The following is a 21810-nucleotide window of genomic DNA, read 5'->3' on the forward strand; positions in this document are numbered from 1 at the left end:
TCTGAAAGTTTCTTTAAATTTTCGCCTGAAGTTTCTCAATTTACGTCTTGGAAATTCCGTGGATGTTTTTCTGACTTCTCTTAGAACTTTCCTCAAATTTCCTCCAGGAGAGCTTCTTTCTTCTTTCTCTGGATGTTGTTTTCAGCTTCCTCCAGAAGCTAATTCAAGCATTCGCCGGATTTTTCTTCCGGAATTTTCCGATCATAGTCCAAAAGATAAAATTTTCGCTTCCAAAAACGGCAAAATATAATAATAATTAAAATAGAAAATACCAATAAATACAGATTTTTTAAAACCTTTGATACCGATAAGCTTTAAAACATTCTGGCAACGCTGGTTGCTTCTGCAAATTTTTGACCCTTGACTGACGTTTTGTTTGATTATAACGTTGCTGCAGTTCAACGTGTCGATCACGTTGAAGACCTCGGTGTCATGTTGGATGAAAAGCTCACATACTCTCGCCACTTCTTGACTTTATGTTCAAGATATCTAAGGAATTTCGTGATTCCTCTGTGTTTTAAAGCCCTTTACTGTTCATTGGTACGCTCACTACTGGAATTCAGGTGTATTGTCTGGAATCCCTACCAAACAGTATGGAGTGGACGATTCGAATAATATATCGGAACAAAACTGGTATTCTGAGATTATCGGGTTTGCTGCAGACAATAAGACCTCTTGGATCAAAGAATCAAGGAGCTTTCCTACCAACCGAGAATCTATACCCTGCGGTAATTTTCGACGAGGCGCAAGCTACCCGTCTTGTGGATAGGAATCATTGATGCAATTTTCCATAAACTCGGGAATGTTTTTTCATCTAACGAACGATTGAACAGTACAGTACCCGTTCGATTTTGGCAACAACAACAAAACCGAACATATAAAAATATCTAGTAGAATGCTACACAGTAAAATTTTAACTGCTCTACTACAGGTTGAAGAAGAAAAAATCCGGACACGAAAATCTTGTTGGGGTTTAAAACTGCGTTTTTCATAGTTCAATGTAATAGCTATACATTAGTAGCTATAATGCTTATTGAAAGACCATTGTTTCGGTCTTCCTTCTTACCATAGGCCATTGCTCGAACATTTCTTCGTACACGGCCCATCATCTTTTGCACGAGCCCTGTTCCCACTTATTTGGCTGCCAAATTCCATTTCCGCTTGAAATCCTTCAGGTCAATTGCAGTTCCACCCTTTTTATTCAGTATGTGCTTCACAATTGACCAATTCATCTCCTTGGGAACTACTGTGACGCCATTTCCGCTGTACCACTGTTTGATGGAATTTGAGTAGAGTCCGGCAAGAATAGGCAATCAACCTCATGCTGCTCCAGAAAAAGCAGTGATCTGTTCCGTAGGCACTCCTCCTGGTATTTTTTTTTTCTTTATTACCGTGATTTTTATTCGTAGGCTAGTTCATCACGTTATATAGCAGATGGTCTGGCTAGATCCTGCCTCAAAAAATAGGTTTTCAATTTGACATTAACGTTACGTAAAACTGGCTCTGATTACCCAACGAATGAGACAGACAACATTTTAAACACTTAATGTAAAGTGAGGATGAATTTAAAAATAGAGAGGTGAGGAAAACACGATCAGTGCAGCCACCGACGGGGGGCAAGATTTGATTATACAAGTGGGCGTCCTTCAGAAAGGCGATCAGCGCAGCCAACGTCGAGGGGTCGTAACCAAGCGGATTCCGGACGTTCTTCTGGAGTCCGTGTTGTTCGCGTAGCTTCTGGAACTCCAGGCAGACACACAGCACGTGTTCCACTGAGGCTGGGATGCTGCAAATTGAACAAACTTTGCGGAAAGGTGTCCCACCGAAATTACAGGATATCCTCGCATGGCCGGTCCGGAGTCTTGAGGTGATCCGCTGGTACTTGTACTTTTGGCTGTCCAGCCAGGGCCCCAAGATTTTTTTTTATCTTCCTCAGGAAAGTGGTCCGCGACTGGAACCATTCCTGCTGTCAGGCTTTCATAATAGTATTCGCAATCCAACGCCTGACGTCTAGGAGGGGTACGTTCCTGGTGTAGCGGGGACGGGATACACCAGCTCCCGTTAGTCTGTCCGCTGCTTCGTTTTCAGGAACACCGCAGTGTCCGGGGATTCTCTTAAAGACGGTTGAAGGTGGAGCGTACCGTGCGCTGTGTGAGTCAGTTAACACGAGGATCGGTTGATCTGCCGGAGTGATGGCAGCGACTTCAGCGGAAAAGACGGAACACTCCTCCGGTAGGCTTTGACTCGTTGCAGTGTTCGGTCCTGCCCCTCCGAGTCCAACTCCAGCCCGCGACCGCGATCCGCCTCCTGATAAATGTGCTGATTCATGGTCCCATAAGTAACGAAAGTTTCGCTTTTCAGCCTGCACAACTGCAAATTGTTTGCCAGACAAGGAACTTTCTGGAGAATTTCAACCTTTAAAAAAGTATGAAACATTTAGTTGGAAACACAATTATTTTGATTTTACGGCGCAATATCAAAAACAGATAGCGTGACCAATATATTAATGTAAAGCTGAGAAAATAACCTTACCAATGATCTAAAAAACATTAGAAATCGGATTCCTAGAATCCAAGAAATAACATTCATCTCAAGGCTAATTATTCATCGTAACTAGTGTATGTCCTTATTATGAAGCAGTAGCTATCATGGAGCAAGCTGCAATTGAAACTTCTCTATCCTTGCCTCGAACATTTTCGGATATTTTGAGCTTGCCAAAGGTTGTGAGCAAAAACACGCATCCACAAAAGGGCTTAAAGGTGTCCTATGGAGTAATGTATGACGTTGAAATGACGAAGAGGTTGGAGCAACGAGAGATGGATGAACAGAAGACTGTCGAAGACCGTGAAGCTGATGAAATTGCCCGAGCTAAGCGCGATAAAATAATACGTGAGGCTAGAGAAGAACTTATATTGGAAACTGACCGGATCAGGTCCACGCGGGAAAAACTTAAGGTGAAAGTTGATGCTTTTCCGTTGAAATTGACTTCTCACCCGTTCGAACCACACCCAAATTAAAAATGCAATGTTATTGTATAATTATAATAATTCTACTACTGAAATGACGACTTATATTCCATGTTCAGGGAAGGCCTGCCGAAGGACAGGGAACCCTAGTAGCACCCTTGTTATAAATTGCTCATGGAAACTTATTTATATGTGAGATATTTCAGTTATAAACAAGTTGCTGCCACTTTTTGGGACAAAATTGTGCTTATTGGGAAGTCTTTCTGAAGTTCAGGGAAGTCGTGCCGTAGTTCAGGGAAGACCTGCCGAACTTTAGGAAAGTCCTGACGAAGTTCAGGGAAGTCCAGCCGCAAGTTCTGCCGAATTTCAGGGAAGTCCTGCCAAAGTTCAGGGCAATTCTGCCGAAGTTCAGGAAACTCCATCCGAAGCTCAAAGAAGGCCTGCTGAAGTTCAAGGAAGTCCTGCCGAAATTCAGGGTAGTATTTCCGAAGCTCAGGGAAGTCCTTGCAATATTCAGGGACGGCCTGCCGAGCTTCGGAAAAGTTCTGTCGAAGTTCAGGGAAGCTCTGCCGTAGTTCAGGGAAGTCCTGCCGAAGTTCAAGGAAGTCCTGCCGATGTTCAGGGAAGTTCTGCCGTAGTTCAGGGAAGTCCTGCCTAAGTTCAGGGAAGCCAGTCGTAGTTTAGGGAAGTCAGTCGTAGCTTAGGGAAGTCTGCCGAAGTTCAGGGAAGTACTGCCAAAGTTCAGCGAAGTCCTGTCGTAGTTCAGGGAAGGCCTGCTGAAGTTCAACGAAGTCGTACTATTTAAATTCTTGGAAATCATGGAAATTGATGTTCAGGGAAGACCTTCCGAAGTTCAGGGAAGGCCTGCCGAAGGTCGGGAAAGTCCTGCTAAGCTTCAGGGAAGTCCTGCCGAAGTTAAAGGATGTCGTGCCATTTTGCCAATTCTTGAATGTTGGTTTATTTTCACAATTTTCAAATAGGCTGAAACTTTCACAGAATATCTTTGAATACTTGTGAAACAACTTGTGAAAATTGGGGATCAATTTGGTTTTAAAAATATTTTATTTATCAATGACAAAGGTGGGTGATTTCCACAATAGTTCAAGATTTAGTTAAATTTATCTAATTATCCTTTAAATATTCAGATATATCAGAATACTTCATTAAAACGGCTGAAATTTTCACAACATATCCTCGAATACCTGTGAAACAACTTGTGAAAATTGATGATCAATTTGGTTTAAAAAATATTGCCTTTAGCAATGGCAAAGGTGGGGGATTTCTAAAATATTTCATTAAAGTATATTTATTATCTTTTAAAATATCCAGATATATCAGAAGGTATCAAAAAGACTGACATTTTCACAGAATATCTGCAAATACTTGTGAAACAATTTGTGAAAATTGAAGAACCTTTTGATTGAAAAAAATTTATTTCATGGTAGGTGGGTGATTTCTTATATAGTTCATTGTATCTAATTATCTTAAAAAAATATCCAGATATGTCAGAATACGTCCATAAAAAAGGTTAATCACTCTTTATTTCACTCTGCGGGGTAGATAAGCAAATTCCATCACTACGTTAAGTATCAGAAGCACATTTATATTACTTGTTTCACCACCTTTTCGGTAAAACGTACTATCATTCAAAAACAAATATTTAATCAAGAAGTCATCAAAGATTCCTTCCGAGTCATGACCTAGAATCAATTCTAGTGATTCTTGCCACATGTACTAAATTTGTGTTGATGAACGTAACAATTTTGTAGAAATCATCGAATTAATCCCAGGGTGACTTTGTGTTGTAGCTTTTGAACTAAAGTATTGTACCAAAGATATTGTTGACTCGTGGATGCTGAATTCATAGATATATGTTACACAGCAAAAAAATAATTTTGATATCACGTCAAAGTGGATGCACTACAATCATGTCGAATATATGGTGTAATATTACTTGCTAAAAAGGACAAAATTATCATTAATACAATGCATGAACTGACATTACGCTGCTTTTACTGCATTTGTTTATTTATGTGGTCATAAAAATTACATGAAATTTTCGACATGATTGTAGTGCATCCACTTTGATGTGATATCAAAATTATTTTTTTGCTGTGTATGTATCATACTCGATAGGCCCAAAATGGGTGATTAGGAAGAAGATAATGTTTACCCTATATGCCCTATATTACGTTCGTTCATCGATGCTGATCCTGAGACATAAAAAATGCATACACAATTCCTATATTCAGTAATATGACAACACATCTAAAAATATTGGAGTGAGCACACAGCAAAAAATGTTGTTGATTATTACATCAAAACTGCTGCACATAGGTCAGTCCATCGGTTGCATATTGCATATTGTATCAAATATTGAATGATAAAAAAAAACGATGCAATCGTAAAAACTGTGTACATTGTACAACGTAATATTACACAACTGATGGATTGCCTTGGGTGCAGCAGTTTCGATGTAATATTTAGCAACTTTTTGTGCTGTGTAAGAATTCAACGTTCAGGTCCAGCGCCACCGAGGGACCAAGGAGGACATTGTATACCCACGTGTAGCATGAAAACGATACCCAAACTGCCAAAAAGTGATATTTCGACAAAGAGCTCCTGCTCCTAGACCAATCGTCATCCCAGGCAGACGACACGGCGCGGCGACGGCGGCGGCATTTCGACAAAATTTCCGTTGTCAACTTTTTATGGGTGTTTTACATGGCGTTGAATTATAATGATCCATGGGAATCCTAGAGAAGCGAGAAAAAAAAAACAGCAACGGCAGCAGCACAGTGTAATCCGTGTCCACATGGAGTTTGAGAGGAGAACGTGATATTAATGACTTTATGCGTAACATGCAAACACGAAAGCGACAAGCGATTTATGCTCGTGTGCGAGTTGTCTGTTCTCTTCTTTTCTGTCTCATTCCGGTTCGAGGGGAAATTTATTGTGTCATAAAAATTGTATGAATTAGGCACAGTTCACAAAGGGCCCGTTCCCGCTCTAGGAGGAATGGGGAGGATATGATCTGACAGTGTGCCACGTCGGGTAGTCGACCTAGAAAGGTCGTACGGTGCTCGTTTGCGCTTGTTTTGGGTAGTAAATTTTGCCGGGAAAATGTGTTCCATTTGATATGGGACGACACTGGGCTGATGAGTATCAATCAAGATAAAGAATAGTGGGAAGTTTGTTCGTTTGGATTGTCCTAGTTAGACGGAAGCGTTTGTTTGAAGACAAATTGGTAGTTTTCCTCCAAAATGAAGTCGGTCGAACAGCATTTGATGTTCACCGGTATTGGTTGGAAACGGAGATTAACTGGAAATTGAACCGGTAGGTGCTTTGTTTACTAATAAGGGTACATTCTTCAATTACGTCACGTTAATTTATACTTCATGTATACCGTTCTGAAAAGCTGACTGAATTACGTTCGACTAAATTTTACGTTCCAACCACTAGCGTGCGCATCGTGCACAGAAAAAAAAATATGAATTTTACTGGTGATGTAAACATCCATGCATGTAAACTTCCTTTTCACGTAAACCAGCAACTTCTAAGAAATGTTGCTTACAAAGAAGACTTTAACATAACTACTTATCTTTGACATAAGGCCGTTCGCAATGATGTAGTATTTTATATGGACTATTTCAATTTGATGCTAGAACAGAAACGCACCCCTCGGCAATGCTGAGTTGCACTTTCATTATTCGAGCACAATTTTGCACAAGATTTTCAACTGCTCGACTGTTCTTTTTTTTTCTGAGTCGGTTTGAAACACGAATGGAACTCTGTTTCAAATTTCTATGTATGTTTAGAGGTTTTTCGTTAATGTTCAGAGAACTTCATCAAAAATATCATATTATCAATATGATCCTTTCATACCTTTTCCATAAATTGCAATGGTGACCCGAAATTATTCCAACGATCTTCAGGTGTTCTAAGATCTCCATGCAGTTCTCTGGATCAAAGAGTCGAAGAGCAGTTCAAATAATGTCAAGGTAATTGTATAAACCTAGAAGAAGTTCCGGAAACTTCCGCAAAGCTCCGATAGAATATCTGGAACGTGATAAAAATTATATGAACATCCGGAAAACGAGAGAGTATTTTAAGGGTGTTATATCATGGAGATTTCAAGAATTTTAAAAAATGCGAAAATTTAGCTAAGTTGATTAGATGATAACAACGAAGTTCCATTAATTAAAAAAAAAATGCGAGATATTTTAGTTAGCAGCGATAAATATCTTCAAGAGATTCCAGAGAACTTAGAATTTAGATAGTTTCATGATATTCAGCGAAGTTCCGAGTACGTCGAGGACGATCAGATAGCTTCAGAATAATCCCATTAACTTAAGCAAATTTGCAGTGACTTACAAGGAATTCCGTGGAATTATGGGATTCCAAGAATTTAATGATTGATCCAAAAACGTCAGAGAATTTAGAATATATGTATATCAGAAAATTTGTCGGATTATTAGATAACTTCAGGTAAGCATAGATAAGTTCAGGAAAAATAAGTGAGCGTTTTTAATGGTTAGAATACTTTAGGAAAATTGTCGAAACTTCAAGGCAAATCAATTTATTTCAGGAAAGTTGCGGGTTCTGAGAATATACTGATCGATTCAGGGCTGTCTAGAAAACTTTAAAGAAATTCAATAAACGTTTAGTTTTTTTATTATTATTATAGTCATTTTAACGCTCTTGAGTCGTTAATGACGGGGGTGATATTTGCACTCGTGACTTTGGCGTGAGAGGTATGGATGCTTACCACTACTCCGGGGTCACCCCTAATCGTGTAGGTAGTTTTAATAACACCAGGAAAGTCTAGACTATTGAAGAAGTTTTAAATTAGTGTCGATAATTCAAGGGAAGTTTCATGAACTTCAAAAAAATCATGAGAACTACAGTGAAAATAATAAAACTATATTAATTATTTTGTTCTAATTCCATGAAAATTTCGGGAGCACAAAAGTTCCAGAAATTTAGAAAAACTTCGAAAAATTCACAGAAGGCCAGTGGTTTTCAGAAACATTAGGTTTAGGACGGTGCAATTAAATTCAGCGCTGAACAACAAGCTTCATGAGAACTTCAAAAACATAAGAGCAGTTTTGAGAATTTCAGAAAAGAACAGAGAACATCAGAGCAGTTCCGTTAACATTAGAGAAGTCACATAAAGTTTAAAGAAGTTTAGAGAACTTCAGCGAATTGTTAAACCTTTAGAAGAGATTCACGATCGTTAGAATGTTAACGAAACCTTAGAAAGTCCTATAAAGTTCAGGAAAATTTAAGAATTTGATTAGTAGTATTGTGAGCATCACGCTACTTTCTCAAACCATAAAAGCAGGGTTGCTTCCACTCACTTGCTATAAAAACATGTTTTTCGGAATTATGAAATCATTAGATATTATAATGATAATTAGTACTTGCAAGTTACAAGAAAAGGTTTTAATCTAGGTGTTTGACAGAGAAAACCTGTCATTATTGCTTTCAGTGCGTCACAATCAGCTCTGAGTGAGCGCTCACGAATCTTAAGTTCGCTGATTGTGACGCACTGAAAGCGAAATTGACAGGTTTCATGTGTCAAATACATAGTTTACAACCTCTACTTCTATGTGACAAGTACAAAATATCATTATAGCATCTAATGATTCCATTGTTTCGAAAAACATTTTTTATAGCGAAGTGAGTGGAAGTAACCCTGCATAAAAGAACTTCAAAGCAGTTTCATTAACTTCAAGAAAAAATTGGGAAGTTCTGATGACCTCAGAATAGTCCATTCCATATTCAATTTCGATGAAGCTATCCTCCGAATTCATTTTTCTTTTAATTTTCCCCGGAATTACCTTGAAATTCTCCACAACAAAACACCCTTTGGAAAGATTATCAGAATATTAATTGAATTTATTTCAGATTTCCTCATTTCCTTTTGAATCTCACTCCTTTCCTAGGAATTCTACTTGCATTGAAAGTCTCCTAAGAATTCATTGACATTTCTCCTCACAAATTGCTTAGATTTTTCCTCATAATTTGTTTGGCAAACTCTCCTGAATTTATTTTCCGAATTCCTTTGAAGATGTGTTGGAGTTATTCTCAGATTTAATTGTAATCCTCCTTTTAGTATTAAAAAAAAATCCAAGCACTTATCCGAATTTGTTTTTTTTTTCCACAAAGTTTATGAAATTATCTTCAGAATGTCCTTGGAATTTTCCTTTAAAATTCACAGGAGCTGTGCTCCTTAGAAATTCCTAAGAGTTTATATTAAAATTTACTTTTAATTCAATTCAGTCTATACAACTATAAGTTACTATTTAGACACTTATTTCTTCAACATGGTCACTAAAATCACTATTTTTGACAACAGTGATCGCTACCAGCCCTGAAAATTTATGTGTCAGCTCTGCCCACGGGCAGCTTTGTTTATATATTTGTCGATTCAATTTTGTGGCCGGTACATTAGAAGTCGATAAAGTAGAATATTGTATAACATTGAACTTTGATGTGCAGAGCTTTGATATCATCAAGTGAGGCACATAAACTCCAAGTGTGTCACAATTCGAACCAATAGTGTTCACAGCATACGATTCACACATGAAATGGATGTGTTTCACAATAATTCCTCATTTAAATGTGAGACACATGATGATGAACTGTTGTATGAAGTTGAAACCCGTTGTTTGTTAATCTCGAAGCTCTCTGCTACATCAAATTTTCATGATGTAGATACGGTTTTTTAATTCATGATGTCCTCCGTCGTCAGTTGGTGGTCCTCGGTGAAGATGTGCTGTTTTGGTAATGCTTAGTCCCCCTATTTTTGGGCCTTTATTAACCTCCGATTTACATATGTTCTTCAAATCTAGATGCCAAAGTTCTCCTAGTTTGTCCTTTATATGGCTTCTTCTTATTCTTCTTCTTCTTCTTCTTCTTCTTCTTCTTCTTCTTTTTCGCATTTCATGTTTATTACGTTTTACATATTTTATCTTATTGCGTGCTCACTCTCAGCTTAGGGTTCTACACAGCAAAAAAATAATTTTGATATCACATCAAAGTGGATGCACTACAATCATGTCGAAAATTGCATGTAATTTTTATGACCACATAAATAAACAAATGCAGTAAAAGCAGCGTAATGTCAGTTCATGCATTGTATTAATGATAATTTTGTCCTTTTTAGCAAGTATTATTACACCATATTTTCGACATGATTGTAGTGCATCCACTTTGACGTGATATCAAAATTATTTTTTTGCTGTGTAGAAGCACTTCCACAGTTATTAATCGAGAGCTTTAGGCATTAGTATAAATGTGTGGCAAGTCCATGCCAACCCGAAAAATTCCTAGACTGAACCGGGAATCGAACCCGGCCACCTCCAGCATGGTCTTGTTTTGTAGCTGCGCCTTTACCGACTGAGCTAAGGGACGTCAATGATTACAGCTTATTTTATTCACTCCTGATATACATGAAACATTAACTGGGTCTTTAGTGGATCAAATCAATGATTTTAACTGCTTATGTCTTCTAATGAAAACTTAATCAAATCCACATTTTTCAACCGTGGTCTTTGTTTGCTAGTAATATTATGATCTTATGATGGTACGGACACTTGTTTCCGGGTATCGGATGCTGCGGTGAGGGTTGTAAACAGTCTCCTTTGTAGAATTTTCGCTTTTTTATAGGTGACTAGCTGAGTGTGCCCGGTCTTGCTCGGGATTCAATATTAGCTTTAGTTTATGCGCCGATTTAAAAAAAAAGCATGCTATATTGTACGTAGAAACCCCCCCCCCCCTACCCTCTATGATAATCTCCTTATACCACCACACTCACCCCCACATGCCTAATTTGGTTCCATTTGCTTGATTAGTTCTCAAGTTATGCAGAAATTCTGTTTCATTTGTATGGGAGCCCCCCCTTATAGAAGGGGGAGGGGTCTCGAACCATCATAAGAACCTTCCACGGCCCCAAAAACCCCTGTATACAAATTTTCACGCCAATCGGTTCAGTAGTTTCCGAGTCTATAAGTGTCAGACAGACAGACAGACAGACGGACAGACAGACAGAAATTCATTTTTATATATATAGATAGATAGATAGATTGCCTGGATTGTTGTCTCCTGGTATCCGTTGAGTCTCGCTGTTTCGAAGATGTACTCCAATTCCTTAACCGTTCCTGTTTCAGTGAATGCTAAAGGCTTCATCCGATAAATCGTGTAATGGAAGGCGGCCATTTTTTTTGCTGTAATGAATGGTTGGAAGCAGCGTTGCCAGTATTCCAGATTTATCTGAATTTTCCATATTTTTAGTCTTCTTGCCAGATACACAGACAGACCACGTATATTTCCAGATTTCTTAAATATGTTCCAGATTTTCATAGATTTTTTTTAAACATGTTGCTTTAACAATATCACTGCAATCAATTTACCATCTAATCAAAAAATAAAAAGCCAAACTTACTACTTTAATTATTAAAGTCCATCAACGTTGAACATTATTGGAATTTTAAGGTAATTCTGAAAATAGTTCACAGTGAAGGGTAAGGTGAATTACGTGTGTAATCAAACGAGAATTTCAAGCTGATTCTGAGTAGAGTTCCATCGATCTTTGTGGGTGAACATATCCTGTAAAGAGTTCCAAGTAAAATCATACTAACAAAAAATTTCATGATCTGGGACCCAGAAAAAACTCATAATTCCGGAATTTAGAATCGTTTCAAGATCCTGAACTATCACTATAACACTTTCATTTTTGTAATATAATAAAATTATTCTTTGGCATAAAATTATTCGTAATGGTCATGCGAATAGTGGAGTTACCCGTAGTTTAGGTAATCTGTACCACGATGTTAGACTTTGATTCCCACTTCAGCCAGGTGAATTTTGCTTCAAAATAAAATTGCCTACTGGTCTACTGGGCGTTGCGCGTTGTATGATGTCAAGAAATAAATTGAAAATCTGTTTAACCTCAGGGTAATATTAGAATTATTAAGAACTAATAAAATCTTTAAATTCTGGTACTGCATCACATAGTAAGGACTACATAGACTATTAGTTTAAAAAAATCCATCTCATCAAATTTGCTTGATTTTTTGCTTCTTTAGATGGTCGAAAAATCTCAAGCTAGCGCATCAATCTACAAATAATCTTTTTTCATCTCTTGCATCTAAATTCATCTACTCACATCGCTCTCCACCTTTATGCAAGAAATCTTCAAAATCCTTTTCAATCTACTCCCTATCTATTAAGCGTGCACGCATCACACAACAGCAAAGTAAAAAAATTCCTGCATCTTAGATAGTGTCGCCCCCTCGGCTTCTCATTCTTTAAAAAAAAAACCCGAATTTATCCACCTATGGTGTGATCAGACCCTTCTTACTTATTCAAGTTTATTTATTTTATTGTCATTATCAGTGACCAAGCCCCCCACCCCCGTGTCATCCAGTGACGCTACGCCACTGCCTGGGAGTACCCGGAATATATCCGGGTGTAGTCTATTTGGTGAGGCTACCAATCACCTTATCAGCGTATTTTAATGTGATTTAATGGGTTTTAATTCCCCGGGGTACCCGGAACATGTCCAAGTGTGTCCAATGTGGTCTGGAACACTTAACACGACTTGCATTGATCTTATTTTTGAATTCTGTAGTAATTTGATGTGTCGCATGATGGTTTTGATACGTTTTCCGTTAAATCCAGCGTGAAGGCCCATATTCACCGGATCTTATTCCGGCCATATCTCCGAAACCAGTTCACCGATTTCAAAACCGTTCAATAGCTCAATGAGACCTCAAGACCTATCATTTGGCGCCGAGTTTGTCCAAATCGGTTGAGCGGTTGCTGAGAAACGTGAGCGCATTCATTGCGTTACACACACACACACATACACACATACACACACACACACACACACACACACACACACACACACACACACACACACACACACACACACACACACACACACACACACACACACACACACACACACACACACACACACACACACACACACACACACACACACAGACACACACATACACAAACACACACACACACACACACACACACACACACACACACACACACACACACACACACACACACACAGACACACACATACACAAACACACACACACACACACACACACACACACACACACACACACACACATACACACACACACACACACACACACACACACACACACACACACACACACACACACACACACACACACACAGACACACACATACACAAACACACACACACACACACACACACACACACACACACACACACACACACACACACACACACACACACAATCATTGCGGAACCGTATCGAGTCCCTCCCGATAACGGTAACTGGGTTGCGGATAGAGCTGGGATGGCAGCTATACAACTTATGGGCAGATACCCCATTCAAGAAGTGGTTGCGAGCTCATACGAAGGCTTCGTCATCGCCAAAATCAACGGAATCTTCATGTGTAGTTGTTACGCACCCCCCAGATGGACGATTGAGAAGTTCTACGAGATGCTTGATGGACTTACCGAAGAGCTGGTCGGACGACGACCGGTAGTCATCGGAGGAGACTTTAATGCTTGGGCAGTGGAGTGGGGAAGCAGGTGTTCCAATGCAAGAGGGCACAGTCTGCTGGAAGCTCTGGCAAAACTGGAAGTTATGCTGGCCAATAAAGGCACCAGCAGCACTTTTCGCAGAGATGGCCGAGAATCCATTATCGACGTTACTTTCTGCAGTCCGTCGCTGATGGCAAACATGGATTGGAGAGTGTGCGAAGGATATACCCATAGCGACCATCAGGCGATACGATATGGCATCGGTCAACGGAATACTGTGGCAGTACGGAGGACGAGAACTTGTGACCGAAAGTGGAAGACGAAAGCTTTCGACAAGGATTTGTTCGTTGAGGCACTTCGTGTGGACGGGAGTCCCGTAGATCTAAATGCGGACGAGCTGACAGAAACGTTAGTGAGAGCATGTGACACGACCATGCCGAGGAAACTGGAGCCAAATAACAGACGGCGTCCAGTCTACTGGTGGAACGAGGCACTTAGTACTCTCCGCGCTAGTTGTCTCAGAGCCAGAAGACGTGTTCAGAGAGCAAGAACGGAAGCAGACAGAGAGGAACGAAGAGAAGTGTTTCGAGCGGCCAGGGCCGCTTTTAAACGAGTGATTAAGCAGAGCAAGTCGAACTGTTTTAAGGAGCTGTGTCAAGACGCTAATGCCAACCCCTGGGGCGACGCATACCGAGTCGTGATGGCGAAGATCAGAGGTCCAACGATGCCCGCTGAAATGTGCCCAGAGAAGCTGAAAGTCATCGTGGAAGGACTTTTCCCGAAGCACGACCCAACAACCTGGCCACCTACACCGTACGGAGAAAGAGAGGGAGATAACGTCGAAATCACCAACGAGGAGCTCGTAGTAGTGGCGAAAGGATTGAAGGTGAAGAAAGCTCCCGGTCCGGATGGAATCCCCAACGTAGCGTTGAAAGCGGCGATCCAGTCATCCCCGGACATGTTCAGGATGGTGCTGCAGAAATGCCTGAACGAGGGTCACTTCCCTGACAGGTGGAAGATACAGAAGCTAGTGTTGCTGCCGAAACCAGGAAAACCGCCGGGGGATCCAGCATCATACAGGCCTATATGCCTGCTGGATACACTCGGAAAACTCTTGGAGAGGATCATCCTAAACAGGCTGACGAAATACACGGAGAGTGAGCACGGATTGTCGGAGAGGCAGTTCGGATTCCGGAAAGGGAGATCGACGGTGGATGCAATTCGGACAGTGGTCGAGAGAGCTGAAAAGGCGTCCAAACAGAAGCGGAGAGGAGATCGATATTGCGCCGTCATAACGATCGACGTCAAGAATGCGTTCAACAGCGCCAGCTGGGAGGCCATCGCCGAAGCACTGCATAGAATGAGGGTCCCTGACTACCTGTGCAGGATCCTGAGGAGTTATTTCCAGAACCGGGTTCTGGTCTACGAGACAGACATGGGACAGAGATCGATTAGGATCACAGCGGGAGTTCCACAAGGCTCCATCCTTGGTCCAACGCTCTGGAACGGGATGTACAACGGCGTGCTAACGCTGAAACTGCCCAAAGGAGTTGAGATCGTTGGCTTTGCGGACGACGTCGTCTTGACGGTAACAGGCGAGACGCTGGAAGAGGTGGAAGTGTTGTCAACCGAGGCAATCGACATGATTGGTAACTGGATGAAAGGAGCGAAGCTGCAAATAGCCCACCACAAAACGGAAGTGTTATTGGTCAGTAACTGTAAAGCGGTACAGCGGGCGAAAATCACCGTCGGGGAGCACACCATAGCCTCGAAGCGTGTGTTAAAATACCTGGGAGTGATGATCGATGACCGGCTAAACTTCAACAGCCACGTCGAATATGCCTGTGAGAAGGCTTCGAAGGCCATCAACGCGATAGCTAGAATCATGCCGAACAACGCTGGTCCCAGCAGTAGCAAGAGGCGTCTTCTGGCCAGCGTGTCATCATCGATACTGAGATATGGAGGTCCAGCCTGGGTTCCAGCGCTGGAAACGAAGCAGAACCAAAGGAAACTGAGCAGTACGTTCCGGCTCATGGCCATGCGAGTCGTGAGTGCGTACAGAACCATCTCGTCGGAAGCAGTATGCGTTATCGCCGGTATGATCCCTATCGGCATCACCCTGGCGGAGGACAGTGAGTGCTACAGGCAGAGAGAAGCCGGAAGAGTACGGAAAGTTGTGAGAGTGGAGTCATTGGCTAAGTCTCAACAGGAGTGGAACACGACGGAGAACGGTAGATGGACACATAGACTAATACCGATTCTTTCGACCTGGGTGAACAGAAAACACGGAGAAGTCAATTTCCACCTAACGCAGTTCCTGTCTGGCCACGGCTGCTTCAGGAAATACCTGCATCGGTTCGGACACGCAGCGTCACCCCTCTGTCCGGAGTGTGGCAACGTCGATGAAACGCCGGAGCATGTGGTCTTTGACTGTCCAAGGTTCGAGGCAGTGCGAACGGAGATGCCCGTCCTTAACGTGGAGAATGTCGTTGATAAAATGTGTCGAGAGGAGGACTCTTGGAATGCCGTCAGCAGGGCAGTCACACAGATTATGTGAGAGCTGCAGCGTAAATGGAGAGAAGAGCAGCGATCTAGCAACGCCAGCTAGCGCTGAGAGTACGACAAGTGCATGAGCACAGCCACCCCCCGAAGTAGTCGCTTCACAGTGGTCCCGGGGGGATCCAGGCAGAGGAGAGAGTAAGGAATGGGTTTTAGTGGAGCTGCACTAGGCAACTAGTGGATACCACACCGTGCCACCTTCACTACAGGTCAGGCTTCTTGAAGCTTTCCTAAACCTTACTATAAAAAAAAAAAAAAAAAAAAAAAAACACACACACACACACACACACACACACACACACACACACACACACACACACACACACACACACACAGACATGTTCCAATCTCGTCGAGCTGAGTCGAATGGTATATGACACTCGGCCCTCCGGGCCTCGGATCGATAGTCGGTTTTTCAAGTGATATCTATACCCTTCTTTGTAAGAAGGGTAAAAAGTTACAGTTTAAAAAACAATTCTAAAAATATTTTCTGCAGCATTATACCCCCATTAAACTCAATTTTTGAAATTCTGCGTAATGGATATTTAAACTTTTTGGGCACACTGTGTCAATACTTTTCAGCTTTTGGATGATTTCAGCTATGCTAACAAGTTATTTGCTTTATATAATTTATTTAAACATGTAATTCATAACAATAATAGTACTTTAAATAAATTCCAGATGATCAGTCCATCACTTTGATTTCAATAGCATTATGTTAAAAACTGGATTTTATATTAACTGATCCATATTTTCTTGAAAATGACCTGGCAACGCTGGTTGGAACTATACTGCATAACTTTTTTAGTGCATGTTGGTTTCCTGTATTAAAAAGAAGAAGATGACGATTCCCCAATGACAAGAAGGTCGATAAATCCGAATTATCCGTCTTGTTCTACCATGTTGGTAAATAGAAAAGCAAGCACAGGAGGAAACCTAATAATGAATATGTTTGTTTTGAAAAACAAGGCACTATTTCTTATAAGAATTAATGTTCTACCATATTTGAGTAACTCACTCAACAAATGTTTGATCTCCAACAGAATTTCGCTTGTGCCCCCGCATGATCATTTGTCTCTGCCAACCGTTATTGATTTCGCTCATCTGAAAAATTGGATCGATTCCAATAGCCTAGCTTAGTTAGCTCCACCATAAACCGAAGGCCAAATTGTGCCGCATGCTACATTTTTCCCAGCTAGCATTTGTTTTAGAACCTTTTCCTAATCCTACCCCCTCGATGCAGCAGCTGCTGCTGCCACACAACAATCTGACAAAGCAAAATGCCTCCTACTAAAACAAATATAATTTCGTTAACGAATTTGTCATACTTGTGTCTGCCAACCGCCACCATTCCACCATATGTAGGGTTGACCTGTTTCAAATTGGACCTTCGAAAGCACATTTCTCCAGAAATTCCACACGACAAATGGAAAGCAAATAGTTGGTGGAATGACAACATATAACCGTGCACTGGCTTTGTAGCGACAAAACAACAGCCGAACCGAAAGCTTGATCCAATAGGCTTGACTGCTGGCTTGGGGGGTGAAATTGGGTCGACAAAGTCTGGAAAATAAAAGGCTCACACAAAGGAAACCCCACCGAAATGATGTATCTGAGTTTGACACTCCCTTTTTGGCCCCCCTAGCTTGTAAGGACCCAAAAGTGCGTACGCAACGAAACTCACCAGAAAGGCAGGTGGGGGTGGGCAAACAATTCATCAGTGTACGCGCTCGCCTGTGTTGTCTATCGCTCAAACTCAGCCCTATCAGGAGCCCGGAAAGGGAATCCCCTCGAGGGTTCAATAATTCTGCACCGTCAGTATCTCTCCCGGGGCGGAAAGGACCACCACCATCCGGTGAACGACCAACTGTAGGCAAGCAAAGGGCTCCTGGCTGGCAATTTATTTATTTTACACATATTCATCATATCAAATGTGTACTGTCAGTGACAGTGCCATTTCACCACGACCGGGGAAGGGAGGCACTAGAAGAGTGGATGGATGATGGGTGAGAACATGAAAGTAGAAAATATTCAGCACAAAATGATATCGACAGGGAAAGCTAGCGCTCTGGCTTCCGGGGAGGCTCAGAATGAGGTGGAACTAATGTGTGGACCTTTTCCGGAACTAAGTGTGCCGCCTAATTGCGAGGGAATCAACGCTGCTGAAAGGGGGCAGGTTGAATTATTATGGGCGAAGACAAATAATGTTGGCTACTGTTTGAAAATGAAGTTTCGGAACTTAAAAATTAATAGTGGCCTAATGGAAATTTCCCCCAAATATTCATCCCTGCTTTTGCCGGAATTCGTCCTACTGCCCTTTCCGTCAAATGTGGAAATTCCATTTCATTCCAGCCGTTCTAGGTCGGTCGACGTATGCCCCCAGAAGGCAACCGGTGAAGATACGATAGCATGTGTTCGATTTTCCGCCTGTTGGGCTCATTCGTACATTCCCAAGTCAGACGGAGGAACATATAGAGCCGTCGTTTGATTCGTCCTGGATGACGGAAGCGGAGCACACGGGAATCCGGTGAAATGTGAATGATAAATAAACAAATAAATTTGATTAATATTTCTCGGCTACTTCCATAAATTGTGCCTACATGAAATGTTTGCGTGTCAGTGAGAGAGTGAGAGTGCGAGTTTTTTTTTGTGTAGCAGTGCAAGCAAGTGTGTATGTTCCACGTTGAGTTGTTATCCGACATGAGTATCTCACTCAACCATTTCCCCCGTTCAGGATGGTTGCGAAAGCGTGAAAGAGACGATCATGATGAGCAGACGCAAGGTTGTACATTGCTGTACGCCAGACACAATTTATGAATCATATTATTTTTGCGGAAATGTGTTTGTTTTTATTTTCATGTGCGGTTGACTGCCAATGGAGGTTTATATTGATGTCCAGTTGATGGAATTTTTGGAAAGAGCTTATTGGCAGCGGATGATTTGTTATCGTAACTTTTTTTATGAATTTTTCATTATTGAAGACAATGTTTGCGTTCAGCTAAAATGAAGACGTATTCTGTATTTTTGCGTATTATTTTTAACTTGAGATTTATACGATTGCCTTAGTGTTTTGAGGCTTAGTATCGAGATTTTAGTACGGTAATTTTCAAATTGTTGGAATTTAACTGGTGACGGATGTAATTTCAAAGTGTTCATGCGGTTGACGAGGGCGCTGTGGGAACCGATAAGGTAGGGGGATGGGGCAAGATGGGCCACCGTTCGTTTGGGCATAATACCTATTAACTCAATCTAATGTGTTTACAAACTTGTTGAAAATGCTTCTAATATGCATCTCCATGAAAACCGCATCAAAATTTAATTACATGTCTAAGATAATAATGGAAATGTAGCATTAGCTCAAAATCTCGAGAATATTATAAGATATGCAGGCAAGAAAACAAGCATTGCATTCACTATATTACATTTTACTGATCCGCTGGATCCGAGCAATACACGTAATTGTTGATAAAAGAACTTATGTTTCTATTTCACATGATTCCTGAATGTTATTTTCTAGTGAAAACCTGTCAAAGCGTTAACTTTTACTAGGGTGCTCATATTGCCCCGTATGGTTGTTGATCGGAGCAAAAACTGAAATTTTTGAAACATAATATTTTATGGAGTCTATCGTATTTTATCCATATTTTGAACATTGTATATTATCAAACATATTCCAAAGCATGAGCATGATCACAGCTATCATACATTTATGAATGTTTTTCATGTGTTATGATGTGTTTTTCTTAGGGGGACCATATTGCCCCTATCTACTCTACATGCGGTATTTAGTTAACGGCGTTTAGGCCATCAGATCCAACCCGGAGTACCACATTTAAGGTGCAATTTACTCTGTTGCATTATTGAAAAATTCAAAACCAGTTTTTTTCGACGCATCATTTCAGTTTCCTAGGACCTGTTCAAATATCACGCAACGCCAAAATCAACAAAATTTGCACACTCCCACGCCATTTGAATAAAACATGTATATTTTTTCAATATGTAACGCTAGAACTGGCGTAAACTTAAACGATATATTATATAAATTTAAGCGAGATATCACTTAAATCAGCTATGTTGAATACAAGCTGTAAACAATGATGCTGTTTATGCCAACTATTGACCAATGCACGTAATGAACTCACGAAGAAAATTTGACGTTTTAGCGGTGCCTTGTTTACTAAAAATGAACACATTACGCAATGCTCACGCAACTTTAGAAAAGGGCCTATCAACGCCCACGCAAACCAAGAGTGCTATCGGCAAGGGGAGGATTAACCCTAACCGATGGTGTAGTTGGTTTGCTTGGGCGTACTTCGATTCGCATCAAAAGTTGTTTATAATCGTTGACAGGTCCTTTTCTAAAGTTACGCGAACATTAGGTCATGTGTTCATTTTTAGTAAATACGGCTCCGCTAAACCGGCAAGTTTCTTCGTGAGTTCATTCCATGCATTGGTCAATAGCTCAACATTAAACTAGGGGAGAGTTCACGCGATGGTTAAAATTCAGAATTTTAAACGCTTAATACGGGAACCATACCAACAGGGTTGCCACATTTAAATCTGTATTTTTGTGTGGAAAAATCTCAATATCTGTATTGTTTACGAGTTAAAAAGCTGCATTAAAAATTTTGTATCAACTTACTTTAAAGAAATATTTTTATGTGTTGGAAATGTGTTTCTCTGAGATGACAGTATTTTACAAACATTCAATGTTCCGTAACTGAAAAATGCTTGGAAAAATATGTGCAACGAGGTTAACTTTTCACTTAGTGAAACCGAACCACCGAGTCATCAGGAGAACAATACAGAAATCGGTAATTTACACACTAATAGAATTTATGGCCACTGAAAACTTAAATCGTAAAATATGTTTAATCCACTTGGAAAATAAATGTAATGATCAAGACAATCTGTAAAACAATATTATTTGGGTCTATTTCGGATTTAAAACGGTTTTCACTCAAGTGTATACTCTATTCCTTATATTAAAAAAAAAATACAAAAGGAATTATTCAGCGTGGTTTCCAAGGAAATCTCGAACTTTTCCCTTAATACGACCCATCAAGCGGCGCACAACGGTCTCGTCCACTGGCACTGTTTTGGCAATTCTATCCCACCATATTTTTTTTTTTCAACTGAGCTGCCGTTTTGATAACTGTACCTTTTACCTTCAGTTTCCTCTTCATAAAAGCCCAGGAGTTTTCAACTGAACTGACGACAATTGGGCGGCTTGAGGGTTTTCGGAACAAACTGGACTCCGTTGTCATTGTTGTACTTTCCGGCTGTAGTGACAACTCGCAAGATCCGGCCAAAATGTCACCTCATGTACTTCCCATACTTTGATTGCTTGCTGGCGTTGGTAGAACGCTGGCCCTCTTTCCATTTACGGTGCAGCTCTGACATAATCTGCATGACTGTTCTGTAGACGGCATTCCAAGTGCCATCCTTTCGACACATTTCATCGCCAACATTCTCCACGTTAAGGACGGGCATATCCCTTCGCACTGCCTCGAACCTTGGACAGTCGAAGACCACAAGCTCCGGCGTTTCATCCACGTTGCCATACTCCGGACAGAAGGGTGACACTACGTGTCCGAACTAATGCAAGTATTTCCTGAAGCAGCCGTGACGAGACGGGAACTGCGTTAGGTGGAAGTTGACTTCTCCGTGTGTTCTGTTCACCCAGGTCGAAAGAATCGGTATTACTCTTTGTGT

The sequence above is a fragment of the Ochlerotatus camptorhynchus genome, unplaced genomic scaffold (genome assembly GCF_037179485.1).
Source record: "Ochlerotatus camptorhynchus isolate MF236.1 unplaced genomic scaffold, CSIRO-AGI_Acam_v1.1 ptg000383l, whole genome shotgun sequence".
NCBI classification, from domain to species: domain Eukaryota; kingdom Metazoa; phylum Arthropoda; class Insecta; order Diptera; family Culicidae; genus Ochlerotatus; species Ochlerotatus camptorhynchus.